The 20,939-nt window shown below is 40.1% G+C and overlaps 1 protein-coding gene across 5 annotated transcripts in view; it reads left to right on the top strand.

Moving 5' to 3' along the window:
- The window catches only part of ERBB4 (erb-b2 receptor tyrosine kinase 4), a 1,155,234-nt gene that overhangs the window by 872,147 nt on the left and 262,148 nt on the right, over window positions 1-20,939 (top strand). The window lies entirely within an intron of this gene.

Raw genomic sequence — 20,939 nt, 5'->3', positions numbered from 1 at the left:
TTCCCAAAACATGGCTTCACTATAGACTAAAACATGGATAATCCTTTAACCCTGTGAGATTTGGCACCGAGGAGGCAGTCATGATAGTAAACCAATGAAAGAAGTATATATTAATTTGTACTGCAGACATTTTCCCATTTAAAAAGTCAACTGTAAGTATTTTAAAGTAGTGTGTTTAGCTGAAAAAAATCCAATTGACCTTTCCTAGTCAATTAAAGGAAATTTCATTTCTTTCTGAAAAAGTATTTATAATATATACACAACATGTTTCCAGCAACTGAAACTTGTTAAAATGACCTTCCTAGTTCAAGCATTCTTGTTCTAACACCAAACTTTAATTTAATTTTTCCCCTTTAAATCAACATCATCTCATGTTGTAGTTAGTTTTCTATAGCTTGCCTTTCCACAAAAAGAAAAAAAAACTTAATAGTCTGTTTCAGAAAATGTTTCCGTGCTTGGTTGTTTAATTAACACTTTCTGAGCCTATAGATGTGTAACATTGATGAAATAGTTTGATTCGTGTTGCCAAAATGGATATTTGATATAGAATATGCAAAGTATTGTATATACTCAAGTATAACTGTGTATTAGATTAGGTTGTTAACTGTTTTTATATTGGTGCATTGAATTTTGCTGTTGTCCTGTGTGTTGTGAACCGCTGTGAGTCGCCCCCGGGCTGAGAACAGCGGTATAGAAGTAAAGTAAAGTAAAGTAAAGTAAAGTAAATAAATAAATATAAGCCTAGTTTTTCAGCCCCCTTTTTAGGCTGAAAATGTTCCCCTCAGTTTATACTCGAGTCAAGGTTATTTATTATTTTACTCTGTTATTAATATTATTTTTATTATATTTATTATTTTACTCTATTTATTATTATTATTATTATTATTATTATTATTTCTATTATTTTAATGTATTGTCGAAGGCTTTCATGGCCGGAATCACTGGGTTGTTGTAGTTTTTTTCGAGCTATATGGCCATGGTCTAGAGGCATTCTCTCCTGACGTTTCACCTACATCTATGGCAAGCATCCTCAGAGGTAGTGAGGTTTGTTGGAACTAGGAAAATGGGTTTATATATCTGTGGAATGACCAGGGTGAGAAAAAGGACTCTTGTGTGCTGGAGCTAAGTGTGAATATTTCAGCTGACCACCTTGATTAGCACACAATGGCCTGACTGTGCCTGGGGCAAACTTTTGTTGAGATGTAATTAGATGTCCCTGCCTGCTTCCTCTCTGTTGTTGTGCTGTTGCAATTTTAGAGTTTTTTAATACTGGTAGCCAGATTTTGTTCATTTTCATGGTTTCTTCCTTTCTGTTGAAATTGTCCACATGCTTGTGGATTTCAATGACTTCTCTGTGTAGTCTGACATGGTGGTTGTTTTACTATTATTTTACTCTATTATTGTTGTTATTATTGCTTTATTATTACTCTTATTATTAAATTTCCATTATTTACTCTATTAATATTTTTATTACATGTTATTACATTTATTCTTTTATCATTATTGGTAAAAGGTAAGCACATTTACATTGAAGGAGGTTAGAATAATGGTTTAATCAGAGTTGGGCAGTCTTACCTTAAATTACAGTTTTATGTAAATACTCAAAAACATTTAACTCACTGATAATTACCAGTAGCAGCTACATTTCTCACCCTTGGCTTATACTCGAGGAAATATGTTTTTCCAGTTTTTTGTGGTAAAATTAGGTGCCTTGGTTTACATTCGAGTTGGCTTATACTCGATTATATGCGGTAATTTAAGGGACATATTTTAATTCCAAATAGGGATTATACCTTAGGCATTGGAAGGCAGAACAAAGGCATATGGAATTTTTTATTTTGAAAAAGTGTGTTAGGCAGAGATATAGCAATGAGAAAAAAAATCATATAACCATAGGATCTTTTCACTTTCAATCAAAGTGGACAGTTGGAGCAGGTGTACAATAAAATTGTCAGGGAAATGAGCAGAATTCTCATCCGGAAATGATTTTTTGATGTAAATTTGGCAGGTTTTGCATCTTCCTCAGATATCTGCGTACAGTTCAGAAGTGTGCCAAACATTTTCACCATAGGGTTGTTGTAGGTTTTTTCAGGCTATATGGCCATGGTCTAGAGGCATTCTCTCCTGACGTTTTGCCTGCATCTATGGCAAGCATCCTCAGAGGTAGTGAGATCTGTTGGAAGTAGGAAAAAGGGTTTATATATCTGTGGAATGACCAGGGTGTGACAAAGGACTCTTGTCTGCTGGAGTTGGGTGTGGATGTTTCAACTGACCACCTTGATGCAGGCGAAATGTCAGGAGAAATGCCTCTAGAACATGGCCATATAGCCCGAAAAAACCTACAACAACCAAATGTAATAAAAATAATACAGTAAAATAATGTAAATGTAATACTAATAATAGAGTAAAATTTGTGATAGGAAAAAGGGTTTATATATCTATGGAATGACCAGGGTGAGACAAAGGACTCTTGTCTGCTGGAGCTAGGTGTGAATGTTTCAACTGACTACCTTGATTAGCATATAATGGCCTGACAGTGCCTAGAGCACTTTCACCATACTTTGAAAACATCTGGGATATAACCAGTCTGGGCATTTTTTTAAAAAAATGTGGTCTTGCGGCTTTTTTCAGTTGGGGAAATGACTTGAGGAAAACCATATGCCGTTCATGTGCTGCAAGATTCCCATTCCTGCACTGTATATTTATTTCCTAGCATAGATATACACCCCCTGTTTGGAGACATGGGAAACAAATAAGAGTTGGAAATTTGGATTGTGGGGGTAGAGAGCCAAGAAAACAATTGCTTAGACCTGTATTTATTTTTACAGTAGGATTATGTCCCATTGCACAGATTTATGCATTCTTCTGATCAAATATATACAAGATCATGTTGTGAAGATTGTTGGACTGTGCCAGAAATAGTTGGTATCACTGAAAGCAATAGTAATGGCATTGCTGGATCCCAGAAAGTTATCACATCCCCAAAAGATCCCATATTGTTAGAATCAGTCTGAGCATATAAATGCTCATTTCAAGCATTCTATAAGACAGTTAACAGTTTGCCTCTAATCACATCATAATTACACACTAATGTATACCACCATATAGATAATAATACATACCATGGGCATGAACAAGTAGCAGCACAGAGAGCCAGCTGTGAGTCTGTTCTTGCCAAGTGAGAATTCCCCAGCACAGGGCAATTGGCACAAAATGAAATCATCAGCTCTAAAACCAGCACATGGAGCCAAAGCCAAGGAGAACGGCGTCAAGCATGGAAACTGAGCCAGGGTTAGTTGGCAGTACTTCTGTGAGCTGGCAGATGGCTTACAGCCTGCACGCTGTTGTTATCCACCCACCTAGCTGTCTCAAGATTTTGCATTGTGCTTATTGCGGTAATTTCTGAATGATTGTTTTTAATTATATTGGGAAAGAGCTATATTACTTTAATTCTCTGAGAATTATGACAATGATGCTGGAAGTGAGTTGCATGAACACTGGATAGTAGGGTAGACTTGGATTTTCAACTACCTTGGATTTCAATGTTTGAAATATTTATCTTACCCCGAGTAAGCTTTTGAACAGTTCTTCTTGCCCTTCCTGAAACAATATGTAAAGTGAAACATATTTATCATTTGACTTAGCACTTTACCAATTTAGTAGTGGTCCACAGATCAAAAAATAGTTTTTTGGTTTTTTTTTTGTCGTGTCAGGAGCAACTTGAGAAACTGCAAGTCGCTTCTGGTGTGAGAGAATTGGCCGTCTGCAAGGGCGTTGCCCGGGGACACCCAGATGTTTTGATGTTTTACCATCCTTGTGGGAGGCTTCTCTCATGTCCCCGCAATGTGGAGCTGGAGCTGATAGAGGGAGCTCATCCACGCTCTCCCCGGATTCGAACCTGTGACCTGTTGGTCTTCAGTCATGCCGGCACAGGGGTTTAACCCACTCTGCCACCAGGGGCTCCTAAAATAGTTACCTTAGGGGAAATACATCCAAAAGTGCACATATTAGAGAAAATAAACATGTTTACATTAGGAAAATGTGCATGAAAACAAATGCATAGGTTCCAGTGTATTTAAAAAGAAAACATTTGTGTATTGTCGAAGGCTTTCATGGCTGGAATCAATAGGTTCTTGTAGGTTTTTTCGGGCTATAGGGCCATGTTCTAGAGGCATTTCTCCTGACGTTTCGCCTGCATCTATGGCAAACATCCTCAGAGGTAGTGAGGTCTGTTGGAAATAGGAAAATGGGTTTATATATCTGTGGAATGACTGGGGTGGTGCAAAGAGCTCTCTGCTGAAGCTAGGTGTGAATGTTTCAGCTAACCACCTTCATTAGCATTTGAAGGCCTGGCTGAGCCTGGGAAAATGTTCTGTTGATAGGTGTTAAGATGTGCCTGGTTGTTTCCTCTCTGCTGTTTTGCTGTTGTAATTTTAGAGTTTTTTAATACTGGTAGCCAGATTTTGTTCATTTTCATGGTCTCCTCCTTTCTGTTGAAATTGTCCACATGCTTGTGGATTTCAATGGCTTCTCTGTGTAGTCTGACATGGTGGTTGTGAGATCTACATAAAAACTCCAACCATCACCGAAGTAAAAAAAGAAGCACCATAAAAGCCTTGGCAGACCGTGCAAAAAAATCTGCGAACCCCACCTCCTCCAAGATGAACTGAACCACCTCAACTGGGCTCTCCAGGCCAATGGATACTCCACCTCAGACATCAGAAGAGCTGCAAGACCAAGAACAAGCCACGAGAGTCAAGATGAAGATCCACCCAGAGGAAAAGTGTTCCTGCCATACATCAAGGGAACCACTGACTGCATAGGGAAGCTGATGAGGAGACATAACATACAAACAATCTACAAACCCACCAAGAAAATCCAACAAATGCTACGTTCAGCAAAGGACAAGAGGGATCCTCTCACCTCTGCAGGAGTCTACCGTATACCATGCAGCTGAGGACAAGTCTACATAGGGACCACCAAACGCAGCATTGCCCAAACACGAATCAAGGAACATGAAAGGCACTGCAGACTACTTCAACCAGAGAAGTCAGCCATAGCAGAGCACCTGATGAACCAACCTGGACACAGCATATTATTTGAGAACACAGAAATGCTGGACCACTCTCACAACCACCATGTCAGACTACACAGAGAAGCCATTGAAATCCACAAGCATGTGGACAATTTCAACAGAAAGGAGGAGACCATGAAAATTAACAAAATCTGGCTACCAGTATTAAAAAAACTCTAAAATTACAACAGCAAAACAGCAGAGAGGAAACAACCAGGCACATCTTAACACCTCTCAACAGGGGATTTTCCCAGGCTCAGCCAGGCCTTCAAATGCTAATGAAGGTGGTCAGCTGAAACATTCACATCTAGCTCCAACAAACAAGAGCTCTTTGCCCCACCCCAATCATTCCGCAGATATATAAACCCATTTTCCTATTTCCAACAGACCTCACTACCTCTGAGGATGCTTGCCATAGATGCAGGCAAAACGTCAGGAGAAATGCCTCCAGACATGGCCCTGTAACCCGAAAAAACCTACAAGAACCTATTAAAGCATTTGTGGATTGAACTGGGAAATGTAATACAATGGTATGGTTGCTGATGACACGATAAATAAATAAATAAAGAATAGACTTGTGAATTGCAGAATCAAAACTGACATTGTCTGGAAGGGGCAGGTGAGGTCATTCTCTCGTTTTGAGCACTATGAACCCCCTGGAATCCAATTATAGGGAAAATCTTGAATGGCCAAATCAAATTGGAGAAAGGGGACCACTAATAACACTGATTTGATAACAAAAATTAATCCTAATATTTATGCCACTTTAAACAATGTCCTGACCAGCAGGGACATTTATATGTATTATTTATTTATTTATTTATTTATTTATTTATCGTGTCATCAGCAACCATACCATTGTATTACATTTCTAACAAAACAAAACAAACAAACATATTTAAAAAAACCCACAAATTTTGCAGACTTGGTAGTTGATTAAATGTCCTTTGACCAGTATCTGGCCACTTGGAGTGCCTCTGGTGTTGCCGCAAGAAGGTCCTCCATTGTGCATGTGGCAGGGCTCAGGTTATTATTATTATTATTATTATTATTATTATTATTATCTTTATTTGTACCCTGCTAGCATCTCCCAAAGGACTCGATGCAGCTTACAAAGGCCAAGGCCTCAAACAGAACATAACAATGCAAACCTAAACCAAATTAAAAACAATTAAAGCAATATTAAAACAACAAAACAACAAGCAATGAACAGTACACCAAAACACAATAAAACTGAGCCGGGCCAGAGTGAAGGGTACAGGAATTAAAAGTGCTGATGTGACAGGTGATATGTAAGGATTATAGGGCAAGTGCAACAGAACTCCTGTTCTGCCTTGACTGCTCACCTTTAGGTGTACATACTCAAACCCTGCAAATTGTGGGAGAAGACACATGTTCGGAAGGATGGAATCATGATAGACTACTGCTCCTCCAGCAATCTTGTGGTGAGCAGTGCTTACAGAGATTGCCCCCCCCCCCCACCACAACCTCATTCAGCCAGATCTCTGTGATACAGAAAAAGAAGAACTTTATTTTTCTACTCCACCTCCATCTCCCCGAAGGGACTCGGGGTGACTTACATGGGCCCAAGCCCAGGCAACATACAATTAAAAGCAGAACAATAACAAATTACAATTTTAAATAGCATAAAACAGCATGACAATAATAAACAAGCATCAAGCAACAACAGACTAATTTTGGAGAGGGGAGAAGGCCGATATGCGAACTGATTAAAGGGTAAGTGGTTCAATAAGATGGATAGAAACATATAATAGTTTAGGAAATATAATGAAAAAGAACAATTTAACAGAATCAGAATCAATTCAGTTTAACTTATAAAAATTAATAGTAATATAATACAGGAATTCAGATTAAATGATGACTCGGGTCATGATACAGGCCATTTGCCATAGGAGTCATCAATTGAAAGCATGACGAAACATCCATGTCTTCAATTCCTTACGGAAAATGGCTAAGGGGGGTGCCAGCCTAATCTCCCTGGGGAGGAAGTTCCAGAGATGGGGGGGCAACTACTGAGAATGCCCTTTCCATCGTCCCCACCAGCCGCACCTGAGACTGGGGCAGGAGCTAGAGAAGAGCATCCCCGGAAGATCTTAAGGATCGTGTAGGCTCGTAAGGGAGGAGGCAGTCATGCAGATAGGCAGGTTCTGAACTGTTTAGAGCTTTATAGGTAATAACCTGCACCTTGAATTGGGACTGGAAACTTATCGGCAGCCAGTGGAGCTGTTTAAACAGGAGGGTTGACCGCTCCCTGTAACTTGCTCCAGTTAACTATCTGGCCGTCGACCTTTGCACCAACTATAGTTTCCGAACCGTCTTCAAGGGCAGCCCTACGTAGAGTGCATTACAGTGGTCTAGTCTTGAGGTAACTATGATGTTGACCACCATGGTCAAGTCAGACTTCTCAAGGTATGGTTGCAGCTGGTGCACAAGTTTTAACTTTTCAAAGGCTCTCCCGGCCACTGCCAACACCTGAGCATCAAGCGTCAGCGCTGAGTCCAGGAGGACCCCCAATCTGTGGACCTGTGTCTTCAGGGGGAGTGTAACCCCATCAAACACCCTATACCCTGTTCAGTCGAGTGACTGACTTGGAGGATCTCTGTCTTGTCATGATTCAATTTCAACCTGTTCGCCCTCATCCAGCCCATCACAGTGGCCAGGTACTGGTCCAGGACCCGAGGGGCTTCCTTGGATTTTGGTGGAAAGGAGTAATAGAGTTGTGTGTCATCTGCATAGAGATGGCAACGCACTCCAAAACTCTGGATGATCTCACCCAGCAGTTTCATGTCGATATGAAAAAGCATCGGGACCGCACAGGCCAAAGGCCAAAGGTCCACGTATCTCCCAGCTTCACCAAGTTGGTGAAGCTGGTGCAAAGTTGGTGCAAAGTTGGTGCAAAGTTGGTGCAAAGTTGGTGCAAAGGTGCAGCCCTCAGAAAGGAATGGAGCTACTGCAATGCAGTACCCCCAAGACCCATTCCGGAGAGCCAGACCAGGTTGGCAGTGTTTACACAATTTCTATACTCTTTTTTTTCTGAGATATGACCCAATCCTTTGATATTTATAGAGGTAATAAGTGATACCTGCCTGGCACTTCAGAGAAAGCACTCTGAGTTTTCTCATCTATTTCCCTGATGGTGCTTTTATGGAGTACTGAAATGAGAGGCCTTTTGCCAGAAGTGCAGCAAACCAATGTGGTGCATATTCACAGCCAAGCAGGCCCGTCTAAAAGCTCATGATCATATTCGGAGAAAATATTGCTGTCATTTCAAGTTTCAGAGTAAACATTCAAGGTGTAATTAAGAGCAGAAGAACCCTGTAAACCAAAGGGAACAATTTTCTGTTTTCCTAGTAGATGAACAATCATAATGTGGCAGATGTAATCAGCATGGGGAAAGAGAGTTTTAACATTTCCTTGTATAATCTGATGCATGTATTGATTTATACCCTAAATGAAGGTCCTTCTTATTTTCACATTTCCCCCTTTTAACTAAGATGAGCTAATTAGCCAAGTCCTCCCCACAGAGAAATGGTTGCACGAAACAGTGTGCGGATATTAACTCTCTTCATCCTTTTCTTCCAACTGCACAAAAGCACATTTCTCTTTTTGACTCACCCCTTTACAAATACCAGGCTTTTCTTTTCTGTTGACTGTGTATGTATACAAGAGCTAATTAACAGCAAATCCTTTGTAAAGTACTGAAACCTTTTCCTGGTTGTGTTTGATACCCCCTCACAGTATGATTTCATTATAATTTCACAGCAACTCAGCGGCACCGAATGCATGATAAGAAAAAGGGAAACTTGCCATTAATAAACTCTGAATGCTCATAGTCAACCACATTTTTACAGCACTATATTCTTTTGCTTGGAATAAAGTTTCCCACATGTTCCAGTTATTTGTAGGATAACTATGTACACAGTTCTATAAAAATAATAAGAGGTCAGCAGAGGGATAAATGTACCATGGAAATTACTGTATATACTCGAGTATAAGCCTAGTTTTTCAGTACTTTTTTTAGGCTGATAAAGTCTTCCTCGACTTATACTCAAGTCAAGGTTTTTTATTATTTTACTCTATTATGATTATTATTATTACATTGATCATTTTATTCTTTATTATTGTTATTATTACATTTATTATTTTCTCTATTATTATTGGAAGGATATGTAAACACATTTACACTGAAGAAGGTTAGAATAATGTATTAATCAGAGGACAGTCTTATCTTATTTATTACAAAACATTTAACCTACTGATGCCTCAATTAATGCAATTTTATTGGTATCTATTTTTATTTTGGAATTTACCAGTAGCTGCTGCATTTCCCACCCTCAGCTTATACTTGAGTCAATCCGTTTTCCCATTTTTTGTTGTAAAATGAGGTGCCTCGGCTTATATTCAGGTCGGCTTGTACTCGAGTACATACGGTACTGAAAAAGGGAAAATGTAAAATGTATTTCTCAGCTTAAACTTTTGAAAAGGTCTTTTTATTGGTAATACTTATGCGTGTTTTTAAATAAGTATTTGATGAATAACAACTTCTGTTGTGTCGAGGAATTTAACACTAAAGTCATCAAATTCTCAAAAAAGGCCAATGGAATTTTGGTCTGCCTCAATAGGAGTATAATGTCTATATCCAGGGAAGTCATGCTACCCCTCTATTCTGCCTTGGTTAGACCACACCTGGAATATTGTGTCCAATTCTGGGCACCATGATTCAAGAGAGATATTGACAAGCTGGAATGTGTCCAGAGGAGGATGACTAAAATGATCAAGGGTCTGGAGAACAAGCCCTATGAGGAGTGGCTTAAAGAATTGGGCATGTAAGAGGAGACATGATAACCATGTATAAATATTTGAGAGGAAATCATAGGGAGGAAGCTTCTTTTCTGCTGTCCTGGAGACTAGGACACAGAACAATGGCTTCAAACTACAGGAAAGGAGAGTCCTCCTGGACTCATCACTGTCGCTTGAAGCTCAGGCGTCGGCGGTGGCCAGGAGGGCCTTTGCACAATTAAGACTCGTGCGCCAACTGCGACCGTACCTCGTGAAGGCGGATCTGGCCAGGGTGGTCCATGCCTTAGTCACTTCCAGATTGGACTACTGTAATGCGCTCTATGTGGGGCTGCCCTTGAAAACGGCCTGGAAATTTCAATTGGTCCAACGGCGGCGGCCAGGTTGTTAACTGGTGCTCCTTACAGGGAGAGGTCAACCCTCCTGTTTAAGAAGCTCCACTGGTTGCCATTCATTTTCCGGTCCCAATTCAAGATGCAGGTACTTACCTACAAAGCCCTAAACGGTTTGGGACCCGCCTACCTGCGTGACCGCATCTCTGTGTACGATCCCACACGATCTCTTCATTCATCTGGAGAGGCCCTGCTCACGATCCCACTTGCATCGCAAGCGCAATTGGTGGGGACGAGGGATAGGGCTTTCCCGGTGGTGGCCCCTCGACTCTGGAACTCTCTCCCTAAGGACATCGGGCAGGCCCCATCGCTTTAGGAGGAGCTTGAAAACGTGGTTGTTCCAGTGTGCCTTTCCAGAATAAGGAAACTCCTAGCATTATGTCCCAACGCACTTTATCAGAGATCTAGGATATTTGCATGCCCATCTCCCTCCAAAACACTCCACCTGGTCACGCCCAGCACTTTTTAACTTTAATTATACATTTGGCCCTGCCATTGATTTTAATTGCGTCATTGTGTGTTGTTAATTTCATTTCTTTGTTTTTTATTTATTTGGCTGTTGTTGTTATTATTTTTACTATTGTATTTGGGCTCAACCTCATGTATGCTGCACCGAGTCCTTCGGGAGATGGTAGCGGGGTACAAATAAAGGATTATTATTATTATTATTATTATTATTATTATTATTATTATTAATTTCCTAACTGTGGGAGCTGTTCAGCCGTGGAACTCTCTGCCCCAGACTGTGGCGGAGGCTCCTTCTTTGGAGGCTTTTAAACAGAGGCTGGATGGCCATCTGACAGGGATGTTTTGAATGTGATTTCTGCTTCTTGCCAGGAGGTTGTACTGGAGGAAATTGGACTGGATGACCCATGAGGTCTCTTGCAACTCTATGATTCTAACTCCCTCCCATGTCTAAAAAGGCTTAGAGATTCCCAGTAAGTAGTTAGTGTAAAACAGCTCTCAGAAGACTTTCACAGTTCTAGAGACCTCATCACATGGCCCCTGGGGCCATGCCCTGCTCACCCTTTCTCCTTCCCCTATCACATGGTGGGGACGGGACTGTCCCTGTCCCCATCAAATAGGGCAACACACATTGCCCTTTTTCCCATCAGATGGAGGAAAGGGCAAAACAAAATTTGGGTAGCTTCAGTGGTGCTACTTAAAACATACTTCACTCTCTGTCCTGGCAGAGGAAGAGTCTTGCAATGCTTCCCCTCTACTTTGGAAGGAATGAGGGCAGTGTTAATTGATGGCATTCACCAGACTCTTTCCAAAAGAGGAAAAAGGGGGCATAAAAACCCCATTGTTATGAGGTCATAGGTGAGAGAACAGCTACTTTTATGTGACATCATAGGCTACTTTTCTTCTGATCTGGCACACCAGTTTTCCCTTGGCCTTCAGCACCCCAGTGTGTTCTTTTCTCACTTTATTGTGTGTGCATGAGAGAAGAAGTTTAGTCTACAAAAACTTATGCTACCAACTTCATACTCTCAGTTAGTCTCTAAGGTGCTACAAGATCCCTTTGGATACTGATCTTTCAGACTAATATGGTGATGCCTTTGAATTCTAGCTTCATTTAACTGTAATTACAAACAGCACCTGAAAGAAATGCATCATTAGGAGAAGGAAAGAAAAACCCAACAAAATGTGCAATTTGGGAACATTCCCAGATTCTCCGGTGTCTCATTAATAAATAAACCCCTAGACCCCCAATAGAGGAAAATACATGCTAAGCCTAAATTTGTGCTACTTGTGCACATTTTTCACAAGAAATTCCACCTGTTTTGAAGAGTCCCCACTGTTTGTTAGGTTAAGAAGCAGAAGTTCATTTACTAACATAAATAGTAGTTTCAGCAATGTGCCATTTTCCTGCAGGGTTGGCCCAAATGGGCTTTAGATTAGGTACAATGTTGGAACAGATGTTATCACAAAAAAATTAAAATGTGTCTTTCTATGGACGAGAGCCAAACAGATTGTCTGTTTGCTTCTGTTTCTTGTGCTGTCATATATCTAGAGACTGGAAAGTTGCTAAGTTTTGGTGTTTGTTTGTTCTTTTTTTTTGGGGGGGGGGGGGAGGTTAGTGACCAGGTTAGCTTAAGGATTTCAAGAGCTGATACCCAAAAGGTCCATTTTTAAAATTCTGAAAGTGTCTAAGCACCCAGATTTGGTTTCTTAGGGATATGCAAGGTTTTGCTTTTTCCTTAAATGATAATTCCTGGTCCTCTATTCCACAATACATGTCACCAATTTAGAAAACTTATTTTTCAGGGGATGAATCCCATTAGCTGGGTATTTCTGAGGAGCAATGGCATTACATGCTCAGCAGAAATAATAATAATAATAATAATAATAATAATAATAATAATAATAATAGAGCCCCCGGTGGCACAGTGGGTTAAACCCCTGTGCCGGCAGGACTGAAGACCGACAGGTCACAGGTTCGAATCCGGGGAGAGGTGGATGAGTTCCCTCTATCAGCTCCAGCTCCTCATGCGGGGACGTGAGAGGCATCCCCTAGGCAACGTCCTTGCAGACGGCCTGTTCTCTCACACCAGAAGTGACTTGCAGTTTCTCAGGTCATTCTTGACATGACAATAATAATAATAATAATAATAATAATAATAATAACAACAATAATAAAAATAATAAAATGATAAAAATAAACTTTATTTATACCCCATCACCATCTCCCCCAAAGGGGACTTGGGGCAGCTTACAAATAATCTTTGTGTTTTTCAGTTATCATGTGAAGGCTCTTCTTAGTCCATGAAGTGTGTGAACTAGGATAAAGCACCAGCACAACCTATATGTTAAGAACAACTATCTCTAGTATAATGAGCAAAGAGAATATCTAACCCCGGCCTAATATATCAACTCAAGTCATGTGTTCAATACTTTGTTGACTCTATAGATGCCAAACATCATGTTCAGCATCTGGTATTTTTCCAGGTCTTTCACAGTTATCACCAGATCTTTCTGGAGCCAATTCTCATATGGGGAAATTTGGATCAGGGTCCATTTCTCCATAACATGGCTAGTATAGGGTCCATAGAAAGTCCATATGCAAGTTTGTCCTTGCAAAGAATCCTTCTAGTTTCTTTTCCCGCTGTCACTTCTAACAAGTTTTGAAGGATCTTTCTATCAATAACTTCATGCTAAAACAGAGTAGTACAGCATCAGCAGAGGTACCCCCTTATGTGTGCAGAAGGAGCTTTTGCATATGCAAGGGTCCCTCCAGATTCAGGATATCTGACAGTTGGGAAGCAGCACAAAGCTGGGTTGTTGTAGGTTTTTTCGGGCTATATGGCCATGTTTTAGAGGCATTCTCTCCTGACGTTTTGTCTGCATCTATGGCAAGCATCCTCAGAGGTAGTGAGGATGCTTGCCATAGATGCAGGTGAAATGCCAGGAGAGAATGCCTCTAGAACATGGCTATATTGCCCAAAAAAGCTACAACAACCCAGAGATTCTGGCCATGAAAGCCTTCGACAGCACAAAGCTGTTAGGAATTTTACAATATCAGATTTTAGAAGCATTAGTCGTTGCTTACTGATATTCAGGTCTCATTGAGATACTGTGTAAGAGATTTGTGATTGAGTTTCCTTTGTGTAATCCCCAACCCCTACATCTGCCATAATCACCAAAAAGTTCTGTATAAGTGTTTAAAAGGGGTTGGGTTGGCATTGCTTTACAGAGCATGTAGGCAGAGGACTAGTTTGCCTTCATTCCACACCAGGCTTGTGTAATGTATGAATAGGGGAGATGTTTTACTTATTCTTTAAAATATTTGATATGATTTAAATTTTGATTTTTATAGAGTTATTTTTTTAAAAAAATATTGTGATTTTTTTTCATTTACTGTTCATGTAAGTTGCCTTTTCTGGCATAAAAATGGCATAGAAATTAAATAAATATCAAAGTAAAAAAGAAATACAATAGCTTTTATTTTAGACTGATGGTTAGAGATACAGAACAAGGGAATATAAACAGGGTGGAGTAAAACAAGAAAAGAAATTACATCCATCAGGAAGTGGTCATATAGCTTCTTCCAGAAGAAGAAGCTATATGGTAGATGCAATCATGCTTTTCACATATAGATGCAATCATACTTTTCACATATAATGCCTCATTCGGTCCTAAGTACAGACAACATTTTCCATTTGAGTTATATCCAGTCTATCAGATGGATATTCAATGAATATGTCCAATGAGAAAGAAACAAATAGAAAACAAAAAATAAAACAATATACTAGTGCAATCAAGAAAAGTTCTACTAACACCAACTTTAACATGTAGCAGTTTGCATCACACAGTAATCAGAAGAAACACTGGAGTATTTCAGAAAATCAACACTCAGAAGTATATGATGTAAGGTGCGTTCTAGTTGTTAGTATTTGAACAGATTGGTGAGCTAAGTTGCAGCATTTTTTTCTTCCTTCATTTGGTTATTCAAAGCGAGGTTGTTTCACATTCTAGTTGAGAGTTTCGTTTCAGAATGACTATATTGAATTTTGGCATTGATATCTCCATAAAAATTTAAATTTGTAGCAAAGCCTGAATTATTGCTAAAACAGCAGAGTTTATGAATCCATTATTTAAGGTAGAGATAAGAAATATTCGTGACTCCTCTCAGCATTCTCGACCATTGGATATGTTGGAAAGGGATGTACATTTCTGTAAATGTTATTGTTACGGGCATAAATGAATGAACATTTTACCATTTTTCTCTGCATTGTGAAAAAAGCTATTGAAAACAGCAGATATTTCACAGACTATTCACAGTTTGGGACTTATTCTATATTGAACAATATTGGAGGGCGGGGGGGGGGGGGGTTGCACTGAGAACATCTTTTTCTGAACCAAAAAAGTGCAATATTTCTAAACATAAAACAACACACTATGCACAAAATTATTAAATTTGACAGTTTCTGTGAAGAAATTTCCATTTTCCCAAAATGAAACCCCCTCCAAACTACATTTTAGCTCAGAATAAGTTCTGAATTTTGAAGATTCTCTAGGTTGTTTCTCATCAAAATATCCTGTCACTTGAAAAACCATTTTTTGAATATTTTTCAAATATTCTTTCCATCCCCAATGCATACTAACAACATCTGGAGGACCTCATGATTGCCGTATGTAAAATATACTGTGTTACAATAAAATTAACTGACTAGTCTTAGAATTAATACATAGTACATATACCAGGAAGAAGACTTACATCAGACTCAACCTGCCTACAATATACATACAGCAGGGAAAGGAGGAAATCAAGCCACAATTGTGGTCCAGTTCTTGTAAGGAACTGATTTCCTTCCCAAAAAATTATTCCAAAAAGATGTAATGAATAGGGATGTGCATTTCAGGAAAAAGTCACCCCAAATTTCATGATGTTTTCTAACACCTCTCCCACCACCCATTTTCCAAGAACTCTTTTTTTCCGAAATAGGAAATAGAAAATATGCCGTTTTTTGGGACGGCAACCAGATTTTTGGGAGCAATCCAGACATATCTGGCTCCATGGGCTCCACTTTTTTTCATTTTTAAGGAACTCAGGATGAAAGTGGATACACTGGGAGGACACATTTACCACTTCAAGGCCCCCCAAGTTTCAAACCATTTTTTGTAATTTTTTAAAGCTTCATAAAATAAAATGTTCTTTTAAAAATTCCAAAGCTCCTCCTCCTATCTCCTGGAATATCTCCACAAGGAGGAGCAGCAGCAGGGCAGTGTGTGTGTGAGAGAGAGTGAATCAAAGAAGCGAACATTACAAACAACTTCCAAGGGCTTTGTTTATTTTTTGTTATTTTTTTAAATAAGTTTTTGGGGTGAGGAAGGCTGCTACTGCTAGACTAGTACAGTGGGGCAGATAGAAGCCACCTGAGGGTATACTTGAACATGGACACACACACACAAACCAGATGAACTGGGGCAGCAGGAGTACACAATCCCAAACAGGTAGGGCCGGGGAAAGCCCCCCACCCAAGGTACACCCACCTTCCTCAACCTCCTAGCGAAATAGGAAAAAAAGGAGGACTGATATTAAGGAAAAGTATTGGAGCAAAATGCAAGGCAAAAAACAATCCAAATGAGAGAGATGCAACCAATGAACAGCTAAGCAGCAGAAAAACGTGATTGGCTCAGAAAGCAGGGCTCCTCTGCATGCCATGCGGTTGCCAAATAGAAGTGAAACCAGCCAGTTTTGGCAGCCGCATGACTTGTTACAGACAAAAAATAGGTCATGGCACCTGTGCCATTATGGCTGAAATGGCAAACAAAAATGATGAGCCCATTTTTAAAACTGATCAGTGTACAGCCTTAGTAAGTAACTGCAAGTGGAGCAATTTAGCAAATCCATTATTCATCTGAAAGGTTCATCTACATGAGCCTAATAACCTTTTTTTCACTGTGCATTCAAATCTCTCTCTCTCTGGGTATCATGGGGTAAACAAGGTTAGCCCAGTTTGGCTCTATATTATGAATTGTTGGAGAATACTGAAATCCTGTGGCATCTGGGCTATATAAACAGCAAGACTGTGCATGACTCAAACTAGTTTGCTGTCCTCATGAGCGATTGCCACTATCCCCTTTCCCCTGCCCACATAAATGCAGGAAAAGGGGGATGGATTGAACCTATGTTGCCACTGTTGCTTCTTCCACATGAGCACAGAGCTCCAAGTGAGCTCCTATCCATTGTGGCCACTGCTGGTATCAGTGGAGGCACCAACACATCCAGGAAGAATGAGGGGTTCTTCCTAGAACCATAGAATCATAGAGTTGGAAGATACCTCAAGGGCCATTCAGTCCAACCCCCTGCCAAGAAGCAGGAACATTGCATTCAAAGCACCCCCGACAGATGGCCATCCAGCCTCTATTTAGACGCTTGATGATGTCAGCTCAGGATGTCCATGATGGCTAGGAGCATTCATGGACACAGATGGTAAAGTGACAGCCCTGCACAGCTGATATAGTCTTGGCCTAGATAAACCATCTTGATTCTGATCTATTGGTTCCTTAGGTTCAGGACAGTGTGTGTATCCACATTCAGGGTCAATATGGAACATTTCTGCACTGGACTGACCCCATTAACCAGCCAGAGTAGGTTATACCATGAACCCATAAAATCAGAGATGGAAAACAGCACAAGGATCATCCAGTCCAATCCCCCGCCATGCAAGAATACACAGACAAAGCATTCCTGACATAACTATTCAGTTTCTGCTTTAGAAATTGTAGCATAGAGTGAATGTTGACAAGAAGAACTAGAAAATTAGGAGTTTTCTTGAGTCACAGTTTATTAGCCCCTTTTCTTTAATTACTAATAGCAATGGCATCCAGAGGATCAAATAACGGCTTACCATGACAAATTACTTCATAAATGGTAATACTGATAAAATCATTCGGTACATCTATAAAAGTCAGGATATTTTGGCAGTTAATCTTAAAAAAAAAAACTCATTGGAATTCAGCAGATATCAGGACCAGCATTGGGAGAGTCTTGCATTAATTTATATCAGACTCTTGACTTTATTTTGTCTTTTTTCCCATAATCAAGAGGGATTTGGTAATCATGGTAGAACTTGTGTAGGGCATTTACACAGACAGAATACTACTCTTGTAATATAATAGTGATAACTCCCAGAGTAGCATCAAGGCATACCCAGGAATAAATACTGTATACCTTTTTTGTTTTGTAGCTACCTTGAAGTCTCCTTGATATTTATGAGCCTAGGAGAAGTTTATTCCCTCACACACTTCAGAAAGTTAGGGCTTGCATATTTAGAAGTAGCTAGAGTGCAAATGTAAATACTGATATATTCTGGGGCAGTTTGTTAGAATACTAATACATCAAAATGTTCCAGAGACAAGTTGCAGGTTTAGGGAAGCCCTTGTGCAGTTATACCATTAGATGGACAGCTAACCCGTTAAGTATAGTGAAAACAGTTTGAATACACACATTCTATTTTTGAGGACAAAAATATGGACTTATTTCTAACACTACTCCCCACTTTAAAACATAGCATCTTCCCTTATCCTTAGAGCAGCTTTTACACAATGTGTAAAAAAATCTGACACAGGTGAAGATATTGGCCACTTCCATTCCTATGTAGATCCAGAATCCTTTTCAGATAATGTCAGCTCGGTGTTCAAATTATTTAAACCTTGCAAAATATCACAAATTAGGGTATTACCTACCTAATCTGGACCTAGTACTGCAAGGATATCCAGGTTTGTTGTTACTTGTATAGTGAAATGAATAGGCCTTTTAGGTTAGATATTGCTGAATGTATTTTTAAGTGCCTCAAACAAAGGTGAATTTTTAAAAATATGTTATGTGAGCATGGAAATTTCATATATTCATTGGGATGTATGAAAATACAATATTTTCCCCAGAATATAGACAGAAATTCTGGGATGAGTGCCAGCTTGTTTATTATTTATTCATTTATTTATCGTGTCATCAGCAACCATAGCATTGTATTACATTTCTAACAGAACAAAACAAACAAACAGACAAAAAACCCCCACAAATTTGGCAAACTTGGTAGTTGATTAAATGTCCTTTGACCAGTATCTGGCCACTTGGAGTGCCTCTGGTGTTGCCGCAAGAAGGTCCTCCATTGTGCATGTAGCAGGGCTCAGGTTGTATTGCAGTAGGTGGTCAGTGGTTTGCTCTTCTCCACACTCGCATGTCGTGGATTCCACTTTGTAGCCCCATTTCTTAAGATTGGCTCTGCATCTCGTGGTGCCAGAGCGCAGTCTGTTCAGCGCCTTCCAAGTCGCCCAGTTTTCTGTGTGCCCAGGGGGGAGTCTCTCATTTGGTATCAGCCATGGATTGAGGTGCTGGGTTTGAGCCTGCCACTTTTGGACTCTTGCTTGCTGAGGTGTTCCAGCGAGTGTCTCTGTAGATTTAAGAAAACTATTTCTTGATTTAAGTCATTGACATGCTGACTGATACCCAAACAAGGGATGAACTGGAGATGTCACTGCCTTGGTCCTTTCACTATTGGCTGCTACTTCCCGGCGGATGTCAGGTGGTGCAATACCGGCTAAGCAGTGTAATTTCTCCAGTGGTGTAGGGTGCAGACACCCTGTGATAAAGCGGCATGTCTCATTAAGAGCCACATCCACTGTTTTAGTGTGGTGAGATGTGTTCCACACTGGGCATGCATACTCAGCAGCAGAGTAGCAAAGCGCAAGGGCAGATGTCTTCACTGTGTCTGGTTGTGATCCCCAGGTTGTGCCAGTCAGCTTTCATATGATATTGTTTCTAGCGCCCACTTTTTGCTTGATATTCTGGCAGAAGCACTGCCTGAACAAGCTTGTTTATTATGATTTGAGGCAATGATTTAGCTATGCTTTTTCAATAGAAGTATTAAAGAGGTGGGTGTTCTAAGTATGACTGAAGTAGTATAAACTACAGTGCATCTACACAGTAGAATTAATACTGTTTTGATAAAAATTTAACTATCATGGCTCAGTGCCATGGAATCATGGGAGTCATAGCTTTATACTTTCTTGAACTTTCTCTGCCAAAAACTAGTCAGTAAATAGGAAAACAGCAAGCGAGTTGTCCACAGAGAACCATTTTTCTAGGAACAACTAAAGAAATGCATATCTCTATGATGCTGGCACTTAAACCAAAATTTTGAGAGTAATGTAATTCACTCAGAAGGAAATCTTGGAAGTGTCTTTAATGCTAGGTTACTACTATACAACAAAGTTATGACTGAAGAAAAGGTGGACAACTTCTCACTTCAATACTTAAAAAGCCCAACCCCCTCAACTCCCGAAAGTTCCTGCATCGAGGTCTTCCAGTCTGAGCTGGTTCGTGTTATCAGGCTCTTTCCCAGGCTGAGCCCTAGATGTTTTCATTCTGTTTTCATTTCTCAACCTGGGCTGTGAACTCATGGCATGGAGGTGTTCCGATGTCTTGAACACGCAAGATTTATTTATTTATCGTGTCATCAGCAACCAGAAGTTTGTGTTACATTTTTAACAAAAACAAACAAACAAACAAACAGACAAAACACAGAATTTGCAAGCTTAGTAGTTGATTAAATGTCCTTTGACCAGTAGCTGGCCACTTTGGACTGCCTCTGGTGTTGCCGCAAGGAGGTCCTCCATTGTGCATGTGCAGGGCTCAGGTTGCATTGCAGCAGGTGGTCTGTAGTTTGCTCTTCTCCACACTCGCATGTCGTGGATTCCACTTTGTAGCCCCATTTCTTAAGATTGGCTCTACATCTTGTGGTGCCAGAGCGCAGTCTGTTCAGAAGCGACCAGAAACACACAAGATAAGAGTCCATGACACTCTCACCAAACTACCAATTCCAAGATTCCATAGCATTGAGCCATGGCAATTAAAGGGATGTCAATTCTACAATGTAGATGCATCTAACTCTGAGTACAACCCGGCATGATATTCAACTAATCCATGCATTGTTTCTAGGAGCTCTCGTTCTAGAGTCTTTTTACCACTAAAATCACCAGCAAAGTCTAATCAAAATGGTTCAGTGGGATACATTCCAAAATATGAAAGGATCATGTTCTGTTTCATAATTTGTATGGGCAGACTGTGATCCAGTAGGAGTACATACACATCTTGCATGTTGATGAGAGACTCCCAAAAGCAACCAGTGGTAAAATCAAATGGA

Source organism: Anolis sagrei, chromosome 1 (assembly GCF_037176765.1).
Source record: "Anolis sagrei isolate rAnoSag1 chromosome 1, rAnoSag1.mat, whole genome shotgun sequence".
NCBI classification, from domain to species: Eukaryota; Metazoa; Chordata; class Lepidosauria; order Squamata; family Dactyloidae; genus Anolis; species Anolis sagrei.
The sequence above is the reverse complement of the archived record's forward strand: the minus strand, read 5'-3'. Positions and strand labels throughout refer to the sequence as shown.